Genomic DNA, 24,139 nt, shown 5'->3' on the forward strand with positions numbered 1-24,139 from the left:
TCCTGCCCCAGAGGAAGCAGATACCGCACAACCATGTACCTCTGGTACATCATCTCCTTAATTAGCCTAATTAAGGCTCAACAAGTGCCATTACTAAAGATGCCAGTGGGTATACCTTCTGGTACAATTCCTCATGTACCCGTGTGGCTACATACACTTTTGATTACTGTGACATTGTAGACTGCCCATTTCCTACGTCACAAATTCAAACTATCTATAGAGATATCCCACATGTAAAGGACCCCTATGTTTGTGTAGTTGACAAACAATGGGGGCATAACTGTAACCATTGGGGGGCTGCAGGGTGGAATGCTGGGCCTGCCTGGGGTTACAAACCCAAAAGTGCCTTATCTAAGGTAGATGACCATGGTAGATCCCTCCTCCAAAGAATGACCCTAAGGAAGCCTGGAGGAGGTACACCCATGAAATTAATCCTAAACATAGAGCATCCCAGCCCAACGGATGCAGATCAGTATGTAATGGGAATGTATTGGAAGAAAGGTTCCTATAACAAATTGGGGCACTTCTACCTAAAAGATATGTGCCACTCTCCAGAGTGGCAAGGGGCCACCCACATGGTCCCAAATCCATTAAAACCACACATCCAGTCCTTTAAAGACATGATGGCCATCGCTAACCCTACCTTTAAAGATACTATGGCCGCTGAAACAGGTTTTAATGATGTTAATTTATGGTTAGAATGGATGAAATATAATGCCAACAAACATAACAGAACCGCATGCTATGTGTGTGGTGGTGCCCGGCCTCACCTTGGCACCGTACCTTTGACTTTGCCAGTAGATATAGAAGAATGTGTTTTGAGTCTTTTTGCCTACCACTATAACTTTAATAGGTCCCTCTGTGAAGCATGGACAGTAGAATACCCTCTCCTAACCAAGGATGTCAAACCCCCAGATGGTGTTACAGTTTACAAGGGAAACTACACCTGTTATGCCAATTGTGATGGAATTGGTAAGTTCTTGGGTAACTTCTCTAAAGGGTATTGTGCCTCTTACAGAACTGTCCCTATGTACCTGTTGCAATTCCATACTAGGTCATTAGGGGATATTTACTGGTTGTGTGGGGATTTACAGCTAAGATCCAGGATGGACAAGGAATGGTGGGGGGAGTGTACCCTGGCTAAAGCCATCATGCCTATACATATTATCTCTGACACACACCCTAACATACATGAGTTCATACACACACCAGCCAAGGTTAAGCGTGAAGCCCCAGTAAGAGGCAGTTTTGACCCTCACATTTACATTGATGCCATTGGGGTGCCTAGGGGGGTGCCCAATGAATTTAAAGCAAGAGATGAAGTTGCTGCGGGGTTTGAATCACTTTTTACCATAGTTACTGCAAACAAGAATTTAAATTGGATAAATTATATTTATTACAACCAACAACGCTTTGTTAACTACACCAGAGATGCCCTCCAAGGTTTAGCCGAACAGCTGCAGGCTACATCTCAAATGTCCTTCCAGAATAGAATGGCCTTAGACATGATTCTAGCTGAAAAAGGGGGCGTATGTAAAATATTGCCCGACACCATGACCTGTTGTACGTACATCCCAGAAAACACAGGTCCCAATGGTAAAGTCACCATGGCCATAGAGAAATTAAATAAACTCTCTGAAGAATTAAAAAGGAACTCTGGGATAAAAGATCCCTGGGAAAGATGGTTTGGTTGGATGACAGGATGGCAAAAAGCTTTAATGCATATTGGTATGGCAATACTAATTTCTCTTTTTATTTTCGCTCTTCTCGTTTGTTGTGTCCTCCCCTGTCTGAGAAAATTCCTACAGAAGACTGTAGACCAAGCGGCACCAACTTTTGCACATCTGACGGTTGATGATCAAGATTTCCAAGATTTCAACTCACCCTGTATACCGCTGCAAACTATCCCTTTTACTGATAAAGTGCAAGAGTTCTAGGTAGGGAACCAGCTTAGGGACAGCGTCCGTCTCTATTGAACTGACTGCCGTGCGGAGATGTGGTGGATAAGCCACCGCGGGTTACCAGCGGAGTGAAGAGATTTCCTGACCGTATTGACGGATGTGCTGCAGCCTGTTAGGGAAAGGAAGGGACAGAATTGCACTTTGCAATAACACCTAGCTAGCGGTCACTGGGTTTCTGTGCCTTTGGGCTAACACATCTTCTGGTATTAACAAATAAAGTTTATCTTTTTTAGAATCTAACATTTCATAGGGGGGACTGATGTAGAATTATTAAAAAACCTTTATTGATCCTGTATTGAATTTTTGTACTAACTCCATTTTAACTACATTACATGACAGATTTTCATAACAGCATTTAGAATATTGAATAGAGAATGTATTTTCTAGAAGGACATGACTAACACCGGAATTATCAAGTTCCTGTAATGTGAAACAAAGTATACTATAGCTAGGCCATGTGAAAACTGCTCTAATGAAATGTTCTTTCATAAAAAAGACCCTGAACCTGACACCGAGTCTGACATCACTAACTACCCAAAATGATGCCCAAGCCCCCCTTCCCACCGAGTAAGCCTCGTGCTGGGTAAGATGGCGCTTGAGCCATCTGTCCACACCCGTGTCCAGAATGACGCCACCTCCCGGTGGGAGGACACCTAGTCAGCCACTTAGTACTTGAGCCAATAAATAATATTGATGGGTGGACATTGACATAACCACTTAACACATAATCCAATTAATGATGTTTATTTGTTGTTATCTAGATATTTAATGATGATGTAATTTTGCTCTTATAAGGGTCTGCGAGACCGCTTTTAATCAGATGCCATTAAATTTTCTCGAAGTGCTTTTAACCTGAACTCCGTGTGTCAGTGCAAATTTACTTCTGCGTATACGCAATTTAATAATCTCAGATTTGGACAGGAACAGATAGACATTTAAACATATTTGTTTATTTTTATTTTTTTTTTAAATTTGAGATTTTTTTTTTTTCAAATAATTAGGGGGTATGGGATACAGAACAAAGAAAAGGGGGAGGGTTGGGATTTGGGGGAACATTTACCAAGGCATCAAGTTGAATTAACAGTACATGTTCATATACAGTGTATCAGATAGTTTGCATTACATTACATTGCCGTTTACAATATTCTGTACAGTGTGCACAAAACTTGCTTATACATAAAACTCAATAATCCACATGTAACAGTTATGTTTAGCTAATCATACAGCACCATTCGTATTTGGGATGTATTACTATCTAGAATAAACAACAGGTTAATAGTTTGTGAAACAATATGTTGGTAGTGCAGTCACTAGATTGTATCGTTTAGTATTGTTCCGCTTTGACCTTCTTTCTTCTATTCGGTTGTTGGAGGTAAATACTGCTCTATGCGGTGGAGGCTATATGAGTGAGGTCTTAGGGGTTGTCCTTTTCCAAGAGGGTAACCCAGGGTCTCCATATTTGTTCTAACCGATTTTTCTTTGTATATGAGTCAGCAGTAAGCAGTTCATACTTGTAGAATAATTTTACCCTCTCTATTAGTTCCCTTCTAGAGGGACATACATTACTCTTCCAACCTTGTGATATTAGATGGCGTGCTGCTAAGAGCACGATCATATTTGTTTATTTTTAAATTAATCTACATCAATTGTACTGCTCCAGAGACTGGTTGGCACGTTCAGCAGCTCCATTAGACTGGGGATGGTAAGCGGAAGAAAACGAGAGAGAAATACCCATTTCTGTACAAAAGGCCTTCCAGAACCTGGAAATAAATTGGCTACCCCTATCGGACACAATAGATAAGGGAATGCCATGTAACTGAAATACTTCTCTAGCGAAGATAAGGGCCAGTTCCTTGGATGTGGGCAACTTGCGAAGAGACACAAAGTGAGCCATTTTGCAAAACCGGTCAACTATCATCAGGATGACTGTGTTACCATTCGAAGGGGGTAATTCAACAATAAAATCCATAGATAGGTTGGACCAAGGTCTCTCGGGAACGGGTAACGGATGCAACAGCCCACAAGGAACTCTACGAGAGGATTTCATACAGGCACAAGTAGTACAAGCACTTATATAGTCAGTGACATCCTTTCGTAAGGAATCCCACCAAAAATACCGAGAAACAGCTGACACTGTTTTGGAAATACCAGGATGTCCAGCAGTCTTAGTATCGTGATATAGTGACAGAATATCCCGTCTCTCGGGAACGTCAACGAACAATTTATCATTAGGCCTCTCGCTAGGTGCCATGCTTTGTTTCGCTTGTATGGCCTGCAATAGGGACGAGGAAATAGATAATACAGTAGTTGCTATTATCCTGTCTGGGGGAATGACAGGAGTAACATCAATCTCCTGTTTGTCAATAGTTTCAAACTGTCTGGACAGAGCGTCCGCTTTAGTGTTCCAATCACCTGGCCTATAGGTGATTATATAATTGAAATGGGACAAAAACAGTGACCACCTAGCCTGCCTGGAAGACAATCTTTTAGCTTCGCTAAGGTAGGACAGGTTCTTATGATCCGTAAATATGAGGATGGGATCCTTAGTGCCTTCTAACAAATGTCTCCATTCTTTGAGTGCTAAAATGATAGCAAGGAGTTCGCGATTACCCACATCATAATTCTTCTCTGCTTTGGACATTTGTTTAGAAAAGAAGCCACAAGGATGCAATGGCTTTTCAGGAGACTCTCTTTGCGATAAAACAGCACCTACCCCGATATCTGAAGCATCAACGTCAAGTATATAGGGCAATGAGGGGACAGGATGCTGTAAAATAGGTGCAGAGGCGAACGTAGTCTTAAGGAAGTCAAAAGCTTGAAGTGCCTCAGTAGACCAGACATGAGTATTGCCATCCTTTTTTGTCATACGAGTAATAGGTGCTACAATAGACGAAAAACCTTTGATAAAACATCTATAATAATTAGAGAAACCCAGAAAACGCTGGATGGCTTTTAGACCTTGCGGCAGAGGCCATTCTATGACAGCAGCGAGCTTCCGGGGATCCATACGAAAACCCTTAGCGGAAATCAAATACCCCAAAAACTGGACTTCGGATTGGTCGAATAGACATTTTTCTAATTTACAATAAAGACCATTAGCAAGAAGGGTCTTCAGAACGGTCGTAACATGTCTGTGATGAGTGTGTAAGTCTGTAGAATATATTAAAATGTCGTCTAAGTACACAATAACGAATGAGTGAATAAAGTCTCTCAAGACATCATTAATAAACTCTTGGAATACTGCTGGGGCATTGCAAAGCCCAAATGGCATGACGGTATACTCATAATGACCTGACCTAGTGTTAAAGGCTGTCTTCCATTCGTGGTCCTTTTTTATACGTATCAAATTGTATGCTCCTCTAAGATCTAATTTGGTGAATACCGTAGCATGTTTGAGCCTGTCAAACAATTCTGTTATTAATGGTATAGGGTAAGCATTTTTGATGGTGATTTTATTAAGACCTCTATAATCAATGCAAGGTCTTAAATCACCTTCTTTCTTCGATACAAAGAAGAACCCCGCTCCAGCCGGAGAAGAGGATCTCCTAATAAATCCCTTGTCTAATGATTCTTTAATATATTCCTCCATGACACGGTTTTCTTGAACCGATAAGGGGTACACCCTGCCCTTTGGAGGTATAGTGCCAGGCAACAAGTCAATAGCACAATCGTAGGGTCTGTGAGGCGGTAATTTGTCAGCCTCTCTTTTATCAAAGACAGTCTTTAAAGATAAATACTGAGAGGGTATAGCCGTAGACAAAGGAGGAGTGGTAGGAACATTAATAGAATTCACAGGCGTGACTTCAATAGTACATGATTCATGGCAGGCCTCACTCCATGATTTTATCTGCCCTGTCTCCCAGTCAAAAATGGGATTGTGGGCACGTAACCATGGATACCCTAACACTAACTGTGAAGAGGGAGAGGTGATGACCTGGAACCGAATGGTTTCATAGTGTAAAACCCCTGTGTACATGTGTAGCGGTGCAGTCTCATGAGTAACGACTGGAGATATCAATGGTCTACCATCTATGGCCTCAACTGCCAAGGGTATCTCCTTCTCCCTGATGGGAATGTTGTTTTTCTTTACAAAACCAGAGTCTATAAAATTCTCGGCTGCCCCAGAGTCAACCAAGGCGTATATATTTTCAACTATACAACTCTCTCCCATATGTAACGAAACAGGGAGAAGCAGTTGGTTAGGAGGCAATGTAGGAGACTTAGAAATCACACCCAAGGCCAGTCCCCTATAAGGTCTTAGGTGCGAGAGTTTTCCGCGAGCAAAGGACATTCCTTTACCATATGGTCTCTCCTACCACAATATAGGCAGAGTCCCTCCCTTCTCCTATGTAATTTTTCATTATCAGAGAGTTTGGCAACCCCTAATTGCATAGGTTCCTCTTCGGATACTTTAACACTCTCCGGTGTATTAACTCTGGGGTAAATAGGTGTAACAAAACGTCTATTCCTGTTCTTGGTATAGAGCCTGTCACGAATCCTATTATCTATATCAATGAGGTAGTCAATAAGGTCCTCTAAGGCAACAGGAAGCTCCATAGCTGCTACCTCATCCAATATAGAGTCTGATAAGCCTTCCATGAAGGCAGTAGTTAACCCATTGTTGGTCCAATCTACCTGTGAGGCAAGGGTACGAAACTGAATAGCGAAATCAGCCACAGACCTAGAACCCTGTTTAACTCTCATTAATGCTCTTGCGGCATTCTTAGACCTTTTCATAGTGTCAAAAGTTCTGCGGAAAGCTGTAAGAAAACTGTGAAAGTCATGCACCATAGGTCCATTAGCCTCCCAAATAGGGTTTGCCCATTCAAGTGCTTTGTCGGTAAGTTGGTGCATAAAGAACCCAACTTTAGACCTCTCTGTGGGAAATGAACGTGGATACATCTCAAAATGAAACTCTATTTGGTTAATGAACCCTCTGCAAGTCTTAGAATCCCCTCCATACCTAGGAGGAGGTGTTAAATGGGCCGAAGTAGCAGGTAAAGTGGATACTTCAGGAAGCAGGGGTGTAGGAGGGTTAGGTGCGGTTGCTGGAATGGTTCTAGCTAAGAGCGTCTGGAGAGCCTGAGCTATCTGATCCATATGGTGATCCTGCTCTACAAATCTAGCCTCATGGGACGCCATCTGTTGAGCTAAATCTGCGGGGTCCATGGCCCTATCGTAATGTAACGAGAATATACCCCTACACGCAGGATCCAGCTAAACAGAAGGCAGAACAGAGGAGAGATACGTCTACCGGACCTTAGAATGGCCGGACTCGACGTATATAAGAGAAGTACAGAGTCAGGAACAATCCGAGGTCAAGGGCACAAAGAGACAGCGTAAACAAGGACAAGCCAGGGTCTGGTACACAGGAAACAGCAAGCCGGCAAACAGAACAGACAAGGATAAAGCGAAAACGAAGTCAGAATACAAAGCCAAGGTCAAGTACGGAGGAACACAACTGAACACAACTGAACACAAGAAGCGCTAAAGGGAACTGTAGCAGAAACCACGATAGGGCAAGGAACTAAGGGAAAAGGGTAAGTATAAATAGGTTCAAAACTAATGTGATTGGCTCCTGTCACTTCCACACCCCCAAAAGGTAAGTGTATGGGGTGTGTGGGATGACAGGGGCCAATGGGAGCCTTTTGGCAATTTAGGCTCCCACTGTCTCTTTAAGAGCGCGCCCGAGACTCGCGGCGCGCTCTTAGAATCAGGCGGGACATGTGACCGCATCTTGCGGTCACTACCCGCCTTCCTGCCTGAAGCGTCGGATGAGCCGCGCGCGGCTCGTGCAGCCGCAGGACCGCGCGCGGCTTGAAGAGAGGACCGCGGCCGGCCCCATGGAAAGGTGAGTAACACTACACTGGGTGCCTGGTCCATCTAGGGTTAACACTTTTTTCTATAAACATAGCAGTTTCAGAGAGTATACATATTCCAGCAGGCCTCTATTGGCAACATTACTTGGTCGGACCATGCTCCGGTGTCCTTGGTGATTTAAGATACCTCAAATTATGCCTACGATTTTATATCAGTGGAAACTAAATGACTCTTTCCTTAACAACCCCATTCTTAGACAACACATTTATGAGACCTTACTGGCATAGTTTAAAGACAAGGATACTCTGGATGTGCCCCCTAAATTGATATGGGAGGCTTACAAGCATGTTATGTTAGATCACATCATAAAGTTGGGATCTAAGGTAAAAAAGAATAGGGACAAAGGTATTGCAGAGTTACTCCAGAATATTCATTCATTAGAGTCCACTCAAAATATGGCTCAGAGAAACTGCTATGTTTATATTTGGGTTAATCCAGCCTCTAGTGGCTGTCTCATTGACAGCCGCTAGAGGCGCTTGCGTGCTTGCGTTACTAGAGGCGCTTACGTGCGTGAGTTACTCCAGAATATTCATTCATTAGAGTCCACTCACAATATGGCTCAGAGAAACTGCTATGTTTATATTTGGGTTAATCCAGCCTCTAGTGGCTGTCTCATTGACAGCCGCTAGAGGCGCTTGCGTGCTTCTCACTGTGAAAATCATTGTAAATGCTTTCCTATGAGACTAGCTGAATGCGCGTGCGGCTCTTGCCGCGCATGCGCATTCAGCTGAAGAGGAGGAGAGGAGGAGGAGAGCTCCCCGCCCGGTGCTGGAGAAAGAGGTAAGTTTAACCCCTTCCTCTCCATCCAGCCCGGCGGGAGGGGGGGCACTATAGTGCAAGGAAAACGTGTATGTTTTCCTGGCACTATAGTGGTCCTTTAAGATGGAACTTATATATAGTAGGTTTTTGCATGACTCAACTTGGTTCTTGGCTTTCCGCCAATGGGGAGTTTAGAATAGTAAAGTTTACCCTCAAAAAATCCTTGCCCCCATGCCCCTTAATACTGTGTAAGTGTTATCGTCAGATAGAGGCCTGTGAGGATATCAGCCAATCACAGATAATTTGTTTTTCTATTCACCACTCCCTCTAGCATCTAATTGGTGACTCACCGTTGACGACCGACCTAATAAACATGCCCCCGAATGCTATTTAAACAATGCAGCTTGTAGCAGTACACTGGAAGATCGGCACTGTTACATAACGTTATTTTTTAGATATATTTTGACAGGACACAATGCATCTTTCTACCTCAGCATGTTATCCCTCCTGATCATCTGATTGTGAAGTTACATAGTTACAAGCATTTCCACACAGGGTTTGATCACATGATTGCGAGTGGGACCAATCATGGCTAGGGTGGGCTATTTAAAGGTCTGATCTGTTAAGCTATGTTCGGCACTCCTGATGATCCTGGCTTGGTGGGTGATACACTCATTGTGTGTGTGGACTGCTCCTCCATGTTCTTGATGGCTGTCAAATAAGTAGGTATATTTGATACATTGTAAGCCTTCTGTCCCAGGCTAGCCTGTCTTGGACATTGTTTTAGCATCTGCATTAAATAATGCTGTTTAACTATGGGTCCCTAGCTATTAATATATGCTGGGCACTGGAGCCCCCAGAAGGAAGCCTGTGGGACTATGATTTACTGAACTTCTTATGTTGAATTGTAAAATAGGCATATGCACATGTGATATAGGAATTGAGATAGCGACCCCCTAGTGACTGGTATGGGGCAACACATATAGGAATTGGTATTAACCTTTTTTTGGAAAATATTTATTTATAGTTTTGACTTTGTCTTCGATTTAGGCATTAGTTGAGTGTCTGTTATCATGACACATTATGATATATGCCTGTGGTGCCACTCCAAATGTGACGTAGCTGATTTTCATTGTCTTTGTTTTCCTATTTCAACTGTATCTGATTTACCTAAAAATAAAGATTGTCAAAAAAAACGAAATCACCTATCTTCGCAAACAAATATGGGGATTAAGTTATACCATAGGAATCTGCCATGTTAAGCCCACCACTACGTCACAGTACCCCGATATCAGGGGGTCCTACACTAATTTTAACATGGGAGGTTTAACATACTAACTTTAATATTTAAACTGCTAGCAGAGACAATTTATGCTTTCCTGTGATCTCCTCCAAAGGGGCACCTATAGTGGAGTGGTAGGGTGCTCAAACCAAACAGAAGCTGATCTGGATTCCAAATCTACAAAGAAAAAAAGGAATTGGGGGCCCACCTAGAACATGCATGTAACGAACCTCATGTACTTCGTGAAGTATGTTCGTTCACACATTCCCGAAATGCTAGGGACTTAGTGATTATAGCCTGTTCGCCTAGCACGCTGATTCGTACTTTCCAGAAATCCAAGCTGGTTGTGAAAATAAATCAAGCAGTTCGACGTTTGTACACCCAAACATCAGTCGAGACTTGATGAAGGGTACAACAGGAATGTTTTATTATGGCCCGGTGGGCCACTTATATACACAGACCCCTAGCATGGGGTCTCAAGCAACGACATAGCAAAAAACTCCCACAACACGCCCAAAACACGCCCAAGACACTCCTAGGCGTCTCTGTGTTTGGGAGATAATTTAGTGTACTTTACTGGTGTACGCAAGGTCGAGTGCCCGACTTATAGTTCCAGACACTCAATAATCAAGTCCCGCCACCCGCTTTCGTGTGACAAGATGGCCGCCGTTTTCTCCAGCACGTGTTTGGTTATACGAACTGCGGCCACACAGAGAGAGCACTTAAGTTTGTGGTTTATATGAAGTTACTCAGCTGGGGGGGGGGGGTGGTCAGTGTTCGGTAGATCCATCTAACGAATGCAAGGAAAGTAACTGGGTGGATAAAATACATAGTTTTTTGTCACAATGCACTTTTCGGTAGTGGTGTTGCTGTAAAGACCAAAATATATAAAAAATACAGATTAAGAAACACTGCACACACATTAAAAAAAAAAAACTGTTTAAAATTTTACTATCACCAATCCCAGGAAACAAATATAGGAATTCAGTTACACGAAATGGCCATATTGTGTTAAGCCCACCAATACGTCACAGTACCCCAATATCGGTGAGTCCTACACTAAATTTAACATGAGAGATTAACATTCTAACTGCAATACTTACTGAATGGCAAGACCCTTTTGCGTCTCACCCAGCTTAAACTGAAACAAAACATCCAATTTGGCAAGCATGGATGTCATGTCCACCTGATGCGGGAGTTGACTCATCAGATTGCAGAGGCCTGTATCTCCAGCAGAGGAGTCTGACAGTCAGGAGGTAGCAGGTAAAATTGGTGTGGCTGCAAAGTAGCTCTCCTCATAAGGAAAAAACAGAGTGAATGCCATCGGATTCTTCCATCGAACAGTAAAGCTCTCAGATTAAGCATCCATGTGACTCTGAAGCTAGCCCGCTCCCTCACCAAAACACTGTGTAGGTTTTATATCCATCCTGTTTCTCAGTCTCTATAGCCTGCACCAGGTGAGGTAATTCTGACACAAATAATCTTCTTCTATAACTATTTAATTTCATAAATCTGCTACATGCAGTAGGTAGTTATTTCTGTTTAACTATCCAAGTATCTTATTTTCCTTCCATCTACCTGTCTATCCATCCAAGTATCTCTGCACATTTACATTTATAATGTTAATATAAACTAGTCAATGGGCTTAACTATAGAATATCAATATGAGCCACTCATTAGGATTGCTGTTAGAATTGTTAGTATGAGCCTCTCAGCAGGCTTGCTTTTAGCAAGTCAGTATGGGCCGTTTCGCAGACTCAGCTTTGTTGAACAAATAGCAGAGAAGCAAAGTGTTGGAGTATAGTTTGACCCACCAACATAGAAACATAGAATGTGACGGCAGATAAGAATCATTCGGCCCATCTAGTCTGCCCAATTTTTTTTACCAAGGCACTCCTCCCTACTGAAGTAATTGCACCACAATGCTAAAGTCAGATAAAAACAAACTTTATTAATACAACTTAAAACTGGCAATTATGCAAATGTCAGTGGCAAAAGGACATGAAATATACGTCCAAATGTCTCACAAATTCTGTGTTTTTACACATTGCTTTCTGAAATAATCTCCCGTGGTTAAGGGATGAATCTACCATTTATCAATCTATGAGCTTTAAATCCAGTTCCCATTTCTACGATTTATTTTAGGATCCAGTTGGTATATTCAGACGATTTGCTTACTTTAACAATTACAATTACTGATCCATACTGTACATGTCTGTTAAAATATGTTTTGCAAGTTGTTCTTTGTTAGACATAGCTTCCAATCAGTCTATATATAAAAAAAAAAAAGTATATTTAGCCAATATGATAGATTTTGTAGGTTAGCAGAACATATCAGATTTCCAGGATACCACCATGATAATATTTGCAACTTTTAGAAGACTTTGGGGCAGATTCTTACAATATACAAAAAACTGCCACATTAAGGAAGTTGAAGTATTTGTTTCATACATTAGTGGTATTTAACCATTTTTATGTATTTTTGTCACGACTACTGTATGAGAGAAAAAAAATATGTCTGCGCCTATACCAATATTTCTGAATTACTATAAAACAAAGAATGCTGTATAATCGCAATTTTTTATCTCGCTCATTATTTTTGTAAAGGATAAACAAATCGATGTACATCTTATATTGAATAATGCACCTCTGAGTGGCAAGCAGTTTATGGAATTGTTTTTTTTTAACCTGCAATTATGTACTACCTATAAATCCTGGGTTTCAAATGCTATGCTAATATTTTTAGAACAAAACCTGCTTGGTTATGATGTAATCAGTATACGTGATCATAATCCCACAAATATAAGTAAATTCGCCAGTTTTCCTATAATATCTTGATCTACGCTTCCTTGCTATACTATACATGTGTTAGCTACAGTAAGATGATTTCAGAACCTTGGAGAGTTCAAATGAATCTCTTTTATCATAATAAACCACCCTGACTCACAATTGTCAATCAGAGACAAACCGTTGAGAGTGCTATTTTACGAGTGTAGATAAGCTGAATGCAGATTTGTATTTTTGTTCATAGCGCATCCAAAATAATAGATTAATAGTGTTGATCTGTTTGCTGTTATTAATCATTGCAGTTAAGATAGAATTGTACGTATTTAATAAAAGGCACTTATCAGTTATTGTAAATTTTATTGTGTAAGATAAACTAAATCCAAGGACAAAATGAACAAGGAGGAAATTATATTTAATAAGCAAACAAGATCGGATGCATGATTATAATATCTCAAGAAGATATTGTTTAACAGAATAACAGAATACAAGTCTGTCTTCAAAGAAAAACAAATTATGAGGGGAATTGAATTAAAAAGTTGGAAATTGAATAAACCTTCCACTTAATCATTCTCTACTTAACAAAATATTGTTCCTTCATCTATTCTGACATCCGTAAGGATCTCAGACCTGGTTTTAAAGGAACGCTGAAATCATTTTTTTTTTATATATATATTAATATAATCTGTATATTTTAATATACTACTTATTATTTTTTTACTGTTAAAATGTAAAAAACAAATTAATGAATCAATTGTCTATCTTTCCCTCTCCCCTTTGATAGTCATCTTTAGTGTCACGTCTAAACATTTGATATGAAGGAACACAACTGTAGATTTCGTATAGTTTTAAGTTTTTATTATAAAAGGTAAAAGATAGTGGGACGTTAGTCCAATTCACAGGTACTGTAGCTTTAATTAGAAAACGATAACTGAAGTCCACAATTACAGACACTGTAGCCTTAAGGAATAAACGATAACTGAAGTCCACAATTATAGGCAATGTAGCTCTAAGGAATAAACGATAACTGAAGTCAACAATTATAGGCACTGTAGCTTTAAGGAGTAAATGATAACTGAAGTCCACAATTATAGGCACTGTAGCTTTAAGGAGTAAACGATAACTGAAGTCCACAATTATAGGCACTGTAGCTTTAAGGAGTAAACGATAACTGAAGTCCACAATTATAGGCACTGTAGCTTTAAGGAGTAAACGATAACTGAAGTCCACAATTATAGGCACTGTAGCTTTAAGGAGTAAACGATAACTGAAGTCCACAATTATAGGCACTGTAGCTTTAAGGAGTAAACGATAACTGAAGTCCACAATTATAGGCACTGTAGCTTTAAGGAGTAAACGATAACTGAAGTCCACAATTATAGGCACTGTAGCTTTAAGGAGTAAACGATAACTGAAGTCAACAATTATAGGCACTGTAGCTTTAAGGAGTAAACGATAGTAAATTGCGGATACTGAATCAAATAAAGTATCTTAGTAGAATTAACGGTTTAGGTGATAAGTAGTTACAATAGCTGTTCCATAACTTTAACTGAAGCAAGACTGATGCAGATAACTGATATGAAGTATGAGTTGAAGTTAGCTGTAACGGGGTTGGTTTTACCGAAGGACTTTGGAGACAGGTAATAACAGCTTTTAGATGCAACGCTTATCACATTGGTTTTACTTAGCTTCCGGCACATAGAACACTGGTTCCCGAGATCTCCTCAGAGGCGGATGAAGAGTGTTTAAGCTTTAGTCGTGGATGAGGAGAGGTGAAGGGAACTTTGCAGAGTCTTTCAGTCCGGTCTGGTAGCAGAGGCTTTCACAACGAAGTTGTACCGGTTGGTAGGTACGGAACGTAGTTTAATAATCCAGCGTCGATCAGCTGGTGCGGTCAGATTAAATAGGCAGACCGTGTCATAAAGAGGTGTGGCTAGGCTCCGTGGAACCAGGAAGTAAGGGAATACCGTAATTAAGGCATGACATTTAGGCACCTTTGGTCGGATTCTCAGTTGTCTGACCCAATGGTTACTATTTTGCAATAGAGATGTCACGAACATAACATTTTCCGTTCGCTAATGGTGAACGCAAATTTCCGCAAATGTTCGCGAACGGGCGAACCGCCATAGACTTCAATAGGCAGGAACATTTTAAAACCCACAGGGACTCTTTCTGGCCACAATAGTGATAGAAAAGTTGTTTCAAGGGGACTAACACCTGGAATGTGGCATGCCGGAGGGGGATCCATGGCAAAACTCCCATGGTTTTAATCCATAAAGGGCATAAATCACCTAACATTCCTAAATTGTTTGGAATAACGTGCTTTAAAACATCAGGTATGATGTTGTATCGATCAGGTAGTGTAAGGGTTACGCCCGCTTCACAGTGACAGACCAAACTCTCCGTTTAACGCACCGCAAACAACCGCAAACAGTCCATTTGCACAACCGCAAACTCCCCATTTGCACGAGTTTGGATACCAAGCTAGCCATGTCCCGTTCCTTGTCCTCACTGATGTAATTGAAGGTCTCTTCCTCCACCCAGCCACGTACAACACCAAGGGTCCCCTAAAGGTGACAACAAGCCCCCTGGGACGCCTGCTGTGTTTGGTCTTCCACCTCCTCAAAGCCACCTTCCTCCTCTGACTCCTCTTCTTCAGACTCCTCTGTCTGCATTGCCTCTCTCTGCGTTATTATAAGGTGTGTTAAGTAGTACTATTCCTATCAGTTTAATCTCTGTTACGTCCCCTAACAGGGGACGTGTATATGGTATCGATTTTAGGAACCGGGAGATGGAAAAAGATGCTTGGTCGGTCCTCCTACTTCAAATTTGGGGCACTGCGCATGCAATCTAATGTGCCACCAGATAGGAGTGGTGTGTTAAGTAGTACTATTCTTATCAGTTTAATCCCTGTTACGTCCCCCTCATCAGGCCTTTTTTAGTTGAATGCATCGCCCACTGTCAGTCCCTTCGGGATCCATCCCTCATTCATCTTAATAAAGGTGAGGTAATCTAGACTTTTTTGACCTAGGCGACTTCTCTTCTCAGTGACAATACCTCCTGCTTCACTGAAGGTCCTTTCTGACAGGACACTTGAAGCGGGGGCAGGCCAGAATTTCTATCGCAAATTGGGATAGCTCAGGCCACAGGTCAAGCCTGCCCAGTAGTCAAGGGGTTCATCGCTCCTCAGAGTGTCGATATCTGCAGATAAGGCGAGGTAGTCTGCTACCTGTCAGTCGAGTCGTTCTCTGAGGGTGGACCCCGAAGGGCTGTGGCGATGCGTAGGACTTAAAAAGCTCTGCATGTCCTCCATCAACAACACGTCTGTAAAGCGTCCTGTCCTTGCCAGCGTGGTCATGGGAGGAGAAGGATTACTTTCACCTCTTCCCCTGTTAGATTCCCGTTGTGCTGTGACATCACCCTTATACGCTGTGTAAAGCATACTTTTTAATTTATTTTGGAACTGCTGCATCCTTTCCGACTTGCGGTAATTCGGTAACATTTCAGGCACTTACTGCTTATACCGGGGGTCTAGTAGCGTGGACACCCAGTACAGGTCGTTCTCCTTCAGCCTTTTTATACGAGGGTCCCTCAACAGGCACGACAGCATGAAAGACCCCATTTGCACAAGGTTGGATGCCGAGCTACTCATGTCCCGTTCCTCGTCCTCAATGATCTCACTGAAGGTATGTTCTTCCCCCCAGCCATGTACAACACCACGGGTACCAGATAGGTGACAACGAGCACCCTGGGATGCATGTTGTGGTTGATCTTCCTCCTCCTCCTCAAAGCCACATTCCTCTTCTGACTCCTCTTCCTCACAATCCTCTTCCAGCATTGCCGCAGGTCCAGCAAGCGATGCTGATAAGGCTGTTTCTGGTGGTGATGGTGACCACAACTCTTCCTCTTCACGCTCATCTACGGCCTGATCCAGCACTCTTCGCAGGGCACGCTCCAGGAAGAAAACAAATGGTATGATGTCGCTGATGGTGCCTTCGGTGCGACTGACTAGGTTTGTCACCTCCTCAAAAGGACGCATGAGCGTCCAGTAACGTGGCAAAAAAATTCCCAGCTCCGCAGAGGCTGTCCTAGCACCACGGACATACAAATAGTTGTTAACGGCTTTTTCTTGTTGGAGCAGGCAGTCAAACATTAGGAGTGTTGAATTCCAACGTGTCGGGCTGTCACAAATCAAGCGCCTCACTGGCATGTTGTTTCGCCGCTGGATATCTGAAAAGTGCACCATGGCCGTGTAGGAATGCCTGAAATGGCCACACACCTTCCTGGCCTGCTTCAGGACGTCCTGTAAGCCTGGGTACTTATGCACAAAGCGTTGTACGATCAGATTACACACATGTGCCATGCACGGCACATGTGTCAACTTGCCCAAATTCAATGCCGCCAACAAATTTCTTCCGTTGTCACAAATCTCCAGTTGGTGCGGAGTCAGCCACTGATCCACCTGTGCGTTCAGGGTGGACAGGAGTGCTGGTCCGGTGTGACTCTCTGCTTTCAGGCAAGTCAACCCCAAGACGGCGTGACACTGCCGTATCCGGGATGTGGAATAGTACCTGGGGAGCTGGGGGGGTGCCGTTGATGTGGAGCAAGACGCAGCAGCAGAAGAGGACTCAGGCGAGGAGGTTATGGAAGAGGATGGAGTAGGAGGTGTCACCAACTCTGTGGCGGTGTCACCAACGCCGTGGCGGTGTCACCAACTCCTCTGCAGAGCCAAGCATTCCATGCTTGGCAGCAGTCAGCAGGTTTACCCAATGCGCAGTGTAGGTGATATACCTGCCCTGACCATGCTTTGCAGACCAGGTATCAGTGGTCAGATGGACCCTTGCCCCAACACTGTGTGCCAGACATGCCATTACTTCCATTTGCACAATCGAGTACAGGTTGGGGATTGCCTTTTGTGCAAAGAAATTTCGTCCGGGTACCTTCCACTGCGGTGTCCCAATTGCTAAAAATTTTTGGAACGCCTCAGACTCCACCAGCTTGTATGGTAAAAGCTGGTGGGTTAAGAGTTCAGACAAGCCAGCTGTCAGATGTCGGGCAAGGGGGTGACTTTGTGACATTGGCTTCTTACGCTCAAACATGTCCTTGACAGACACCTGACTGTGGGCAGATGAGCAGGAACTGCTCAAGGCGAGAGACGGAGTGGCGGATGGTTGAGAGGGGGCAAGGAGGACAGCAGTGGTTGACGTAGCTGAAGATGCTGGATCAGGAGGAGGATGGCGGCTTTGAGTTTGTGTGCTGCTTGTACTCATGTGTTGATCCCATAGGTGTTTGTGATGTGCGATCATGTGCCTATGCAAAGCAGTTGTACCTAGGTGGGTGTTGGACTTCCCACGACTCAGTTTCTTTTGGCACAGGTTGCAAATGGCATCGCTGTTGTCAGAGGCAGACACACAAAAAAAATACCACACTGCTGAGCTCTGCAATGACGGCATTCTGGTGGTGGCAACAGCATGCGTTGATTGGCGTGCTGTCTGGCTGACCCCGGGTGCCGATGCATGCTGTCTGACTGTGCCACTAGCTCCTTGCGACGACCTCCCCCTGCTTCCAACTCATCTCCTCCTCCTCTCTGTCTCCCCATCTGAACTTTCCCCCTGTTCTTCTTCTCTTCTAGCGGGCACCCACGTGACATCCACGGATGCATCGTCATCATCAACCGCTTCACTTGTATCTGACAACTCAGCAAAGGAAGCAGCAGCGGGTACAACATCATCATCATCACACCGTACGTCCATGTGTGTAATGCTGCCTGACTGAGACATATCCCTGTTATCTACAACCTCTGGCAATAATGGTTGCGCATCACTAATTTCTTCCAACTGATGTGTAAATAACTCCTCTGACAGATCAAATGAAGTGGCTGTGGTGCTAGTGTTGGTGGTGGCGGAAGGCGGGCGAGTGGTAACTTGAGAGGTGCCCGAAGCTAAGCTGGAGGAGGATGGTGCGTCAAGGTTCTGAGCGGAAGCTGTAGAAGATTGGGTGTCCTGTGTTAGCCAGTCAACTATGTCATCAGAACTTTTCGAGTTCAGGGTACGTGGCCTCTGAACACTGGGCATTATTCTAGGGCCAAAGGGAATCACAGCACCATGACCACGACGGCCCCTGCGGGGTGGCCTGCCTCTGCCTGTCATTTTTTTCCGATTAGTGGTACTTTGCGTACAAGCTACTGTGACAACATATATGAGTGGCACTGTGCACTGGCAGAAGTTGGCAGAGTAGACGCTGTAGGCCTGACACACACGCTTGCAGACAACTAACTGCTATTCAATCTATTACAGTCAAAATTGTATTTTTTTTTTTTTAATGTACACTACTGTTACACCAGATATGAGTTGCACTGGTGTGACACTTGGCCCTAGCAGGCCCTGAAACGCACACGTGTGAAGGAAACTGACTGCTATTATTTCACAGTCAAATTTCTAGTTTTTTTTTTAAATGTACACTACTGTTACACCAGATGTGAGTTGCACTGGTGTGACACTGTGCCCTGGCAGGCCCTGAAACACGTGTGAAGGAAACTGACTATTATATTACAGTCAAAAAGGTTTGTTTTTTTAAATGCAAGCGATTGTGACACCAGATATGAGTGGTGGCACTGGGCAAGTGGGCACAGTAAATGCTGTGAGCCAGACACACACGCTGGCAGTTAGGCAACTGCAATTAGATTACACAGAAGAAAAAAAAAGCAGACTGATGTTCTAGCCCTAAAAAGGGCTTTTTTGGGGTGCTGGCCTTACAGCAGAGATTAGATGAGTCCTTCAGGACTGTAGTGGACACTGAATACACTAGCCTAGCTATCGATTTCCCTATTAAATCAGCAGCAGCTACACTGTCCCTCCTCTCACTAAGAATGCAGCTTCCGAATGAATCTAAAATGGATGCCGTCCAGGAGGTGGGAGGGTCTGGGAGGGAGGGTCTGCTGCTGATTGGCTGGAATGTGTCTGCTGACTGTGAGGTACAGGGTCAAAGTTTACTCAATGATAACGTATAGGGGACGGACCGAACATCGCATATGTTCGCCCGCCGTGGCGAACTCGAACAAGCTATGTTCGCCAGGAACTATTCGCCAGCGAACTATTCGGGACATCTCTATTTTGCAAACATCTGCTTACAATTACATTTAAAATAACACTCTACTGCCCAAATATAAAATACATAAAAATCACTGTTTATAATTCAGTTCAGCGATGTAGCATTGCATAATAATGATTTACAATAAAAATTTCACATATTGTACAATGGGATGTTGCTGTACATTTTGACAATTATCAGTGAATATTTTTTTACATAGTGTTATTGACCACAGGCTCGTGGGCTCTCATTCACCTGTTGAATTGTCGGCAGGATAGGTTTGTGTAGCGGATGGCATTGGGCTGTCATCAAAGGTTATGTTAAAAATGCAATGTGTGTGTTTATTCTCATGTATAACTAAAATTGTATGTAGCATTCGTATGATTGTTCGGTAGTTTCCAGCCGTATTACATACGAATGAAAACTACCGAACCATTAGACCACCCCAGAGAGAAGTGTGTACCTTATTAGGCTTTCACACTTCTCTAACCCCAAGTTAATTAGTGCAATCGGTACTTTGTATCTGTATCTGGGTGGCCACCGTTCGGCATACGAACACGGCCATCTTACGCACGAAAACAAAGACCTCCAGAGCTCCGTAACTCCCGAACGGAGGGGCTAGCCAGCCCCTCGTTCGGTGAATTAAAAGTACGGAACAAGGGTATTCAGACGAATACCGAGTTAATAGTGGATGGCAAGGATTTGTGTGTATTTTACCTCCCGAACGGAGACCGACCGCAGGGCCAAAACACATGGAACCCTTTTCGGCTACCACCTCATGTGCAGTCGGTCAAAATGTCTCTTCCACCTAACTCCTGAACCCCTTGGTCTGATCTGGGTGAATTTTGAATATGTTGGTCACCCAGATCAGGGCTAGCAGGGGGTGCCACTTAGATAATTGTACCTGACTGTTTTGGGGTACATCCAGAAACCGGGTAAAACTGTATAATGTATAAGTGGATTATGTGTCACACTGAGGGGAGGAGATGTATGGGAGGTAACTATTGTACCATTGGCTACTGTAACAATTACTGTAAATCCCTCCCTTGCATGGGAGAACCCTTTATAAGGAGTCTGTCCGATTAAAAGTTCAGTTCTGCTCCTGATGCTGTGTGTCGTCCAGTAATTGGGATTGAAGTTGGGATATTGTTGGATTGTCTTGCCTGCTGGAATTATTAAGGATTTCTAATACTTGTTCCTGAGCCTTACTGGGATCTTAAGTGGAGATAACCTGTATAATAGAAGCTCTCCGCTACAATTTTATTTTATTTTTTTATTATGCTGTGTGTTTTCCTTTGCCTGCGTGGTGTATAGCCCATCCGCCCAAAACAGTCGATCTTATTACATTGCTGGGTAAGGTTAGCTTTTTGAATGTTTAAGTGGAACCTTACAATGCAACATGATGATACAATTACGTGTATTCGACTGTTCACTCGGCATTCATTACTGGTTGCTAGGTCTAGTCCTGTTGCCTCATCCCTTGTATACATTTCTTTTTGCTTGCTCCATCCTGAACTGATTTTCTGGGGTAAACATATTATAGGTGGGGGGGGGGTGGAAGGGAGAGGAGGGGAGAGGGACCGGGGGCTTGCAGTGTAGGGTCGCGCCTTTTGTGTTATGTGTAGTCGGGGTCTCTCTCTATTGTTTATACCCTGTTGCTTCTTTCTGTGTAATCCTCCCACGGCTGCCACACTTTGGTTATTATTATTATTATGTTATTATTTATATGGCGCCAGCAAATTCCGCAGCGCTTTACAGTGGGTGGACGAACAAACATGTAGTTTAAAAAAGACAAGTTGGACACACAGGAACAGAGGGGTTAAGGGCCCTGCTCAATGAACTTACATGCTAAAGGGAGTGGGGTAAAGTGACACAAAAGGTAAGGATAGTATTAAACTAATGACAGTTGCAAGAGAGGAATCAGTCGGGAGCTATTAACAGTTTAATTGATACGCTTTTATGAAGAAGTGGGTTTATAATGATTTTTTTGAAGGAGTGGAGACTGAGTGAACATCTAACAGAGGGGGGAAGTGAGTTCCACAGGAACGGTGCAGCCCTCGAAGTCTTGAAGGCGAGCATCAGAGGTGGGAGTATGGACATAAGATAGACGTAAGTCTTCAGCAGAGTGTAAGGGCCTAGACGGGACATACTTGTGTATTAGGGAGGATAGATAGGTGGGAGCAGCATTATGTAGAGATTTGAAAGCAAGAACCAGAATTTTAAATTGAGCCCTATATCTTACAGGAAGCCAATGTAGGGACTGACAGAAGGGTGAGGCGTGTAAGGGGCGGGCGTGCAGAAAGTTGAGCCTCGCTGCCGCATTCATTATGGACTGTAACGGCACACGTTGGGAGCACGTAATACTACTGAGAAGCAGATTACAGTAGTCAAGGCGAGAAAGGACAGTGGAATGAACCAGCACCTTAGTCGCATCAGGCGTTAAGTAGGGTCAGATGCGCGCAATGTTTTTGAGATGGAAGCGGCAAGATTTGGCTATAGACTGAACATGAGGCGTGAAGGAGAGGTCGGAGTCAAAGAGAACACCTAGGTAGCGAGCCTGTGTGGTGGAGCTGATGGTAGCACCTTTGATTTGGAGGGAGACAGACACACTTGTGGGAAGAAAGACCAGAATTTCAGTTTTTGGCAAGTTGAGTTTAAGGAAGTGGGCTGCCATCTAGTTAGAAATAGCAGAGAGGCAGTCAGAGACACTAGTCAAGAGGGACAGGGAGAGATCAGGAGAGGACAAATAGATTTGTGTGTCATCCGCATAGAAATGCTATTAAGTCAATGGAGCTAATGAGTTTACCAAGGGAGGCAGTATAGATAGAGAACAGTAGGGGACCAAGGACTGAACCGGGTCTAGCAGAGAGTTGGACTCGAGGAAGTCTGTCAATTTGCATACACAACTCTTTCAAGGATGCAAAAGGCAGTAGCAAGATAGGACGGTAGTTGGATGGGGAGTTAGGGTCAAGGTTGGGCTTCTTTAGAATTGGGGTTACAGTTGCATGTTTGAAGGGCGATGGAAATATGCCAGAGGAGAGAGAGAGATTGAGAATTTCAGTGAAAGGTAGAGAAAGAGAAGAAGACAGAGTACGGATGAGATGCGAGGGAATTGGATCTAGGGAGCAGGTGGTGGGGCGCAAGGACTGGAGCAGATCAGAAACCTCTTCCGCTGTAGCGGGTGCAAATGAACATAGAACAGCAGAGGGAGTGAGGTTAGGGGAAGTATTGTAAGGGGAAGAAGAAAGATGAGATATCTCTTCCCTGATTGTAGAGATCTTGTCAGTGAAGTGAGTTGCAAAGTCTGAGGTGGTCAAGTTAGTAGGTGGAGGAGAAACAATAGGGTGAAGAAGAGAGTTAAATCTGTGAAAGTTGGGAGAGTGTGGTTATGAGGGTTATGAAAAAAGTCAGAAGCACAGTGAGACTTTCTTCAACAGCGTTCAGCAGTTCTGGAGCATTTTTCGAGGTATCGAGTCAAGGCGGCACATGTGTTACGCACCTGTGCTGTTAATTTGTCCATGAGAAAGTTATCTTTTATTTTGGTGATGACTTTGTTGGTAGGTGGAGTGTCGGTTGTTAACCAAGCTTGGGCTAATGCCTTCTAGCCGCCAATGTTATTTTATTAACTAGTTTCTGTTCTGGTGCTGTGAGGCCTTCTAGTGGTTTCAACAGGAGATAGGTCCAGGGGTCCCTACCTATTGGTATCCCCATCACCTCAGACATCAGGTCTTCTATCACCGTCTAGTATCTTTTTACTTTAGGGCACGTCCACCACATGTGGATGTAGGTTCCCCTTGCCCTGCAGCCCCTCCAGCAATCATACGTTGGGGTTTTGCCCATTCTGCTTAATTTGACTGGGGTTATGTACCACCTCATGAGCATTTTATATGACTGCTCTTGCAAATGGAGACCTTGGCTGCAGCTTCCCAGATCTCCTGCCAGTCTCCTCCCTCTAATGTCTGTTATAGGTCAGTTTCCCAGTGTTTAATGTATGAGAGGGGTTCTGCATTTCCTTCAGGGACACGGAGTTGGGAGGTGATCAAGTCCCTACGTCCTGTCTCCGCCGTACATAGTCTTTCATAAAAAGTAAGTGGGGATCTAGCTGCTGTCCTTACTTGTGTGTTCCTAGCGAAATTTCTCAGTTGAACATATCTGAAATGATCTTTTGTGGTTAATGGTGCATGTAATTTGAGTTCGTCAAAGGACAAAAAACCTGTCTGAGTCGTACATCTGACAGTACCGCTGCATCCCTACAGTCCCTTAAAATCCCTTGCCTTTAGTATGGTATGGTGTGAGGGAGTGTATGTTAATGAGTACTTGCTCGCTGTTTCGGGGGGTGTCCCTTTAAGACACAGAAAAAAAAGATCCATATTTTTGGCTGAAA

Source organism: Pelobates fuscus, chromosome 2 (genome assembly GCF_036172605.1).
Source record: "Pelobates fuscus isolate aPelFus1 chromosome 2, aPelFus1.pri, whole genome shotgun sequence".
NCBI lineage: Eukaryota > Metazoa > Chordata > Amphibia > Anura > Pelobatidae > Pelobates > Pelobates fuscus.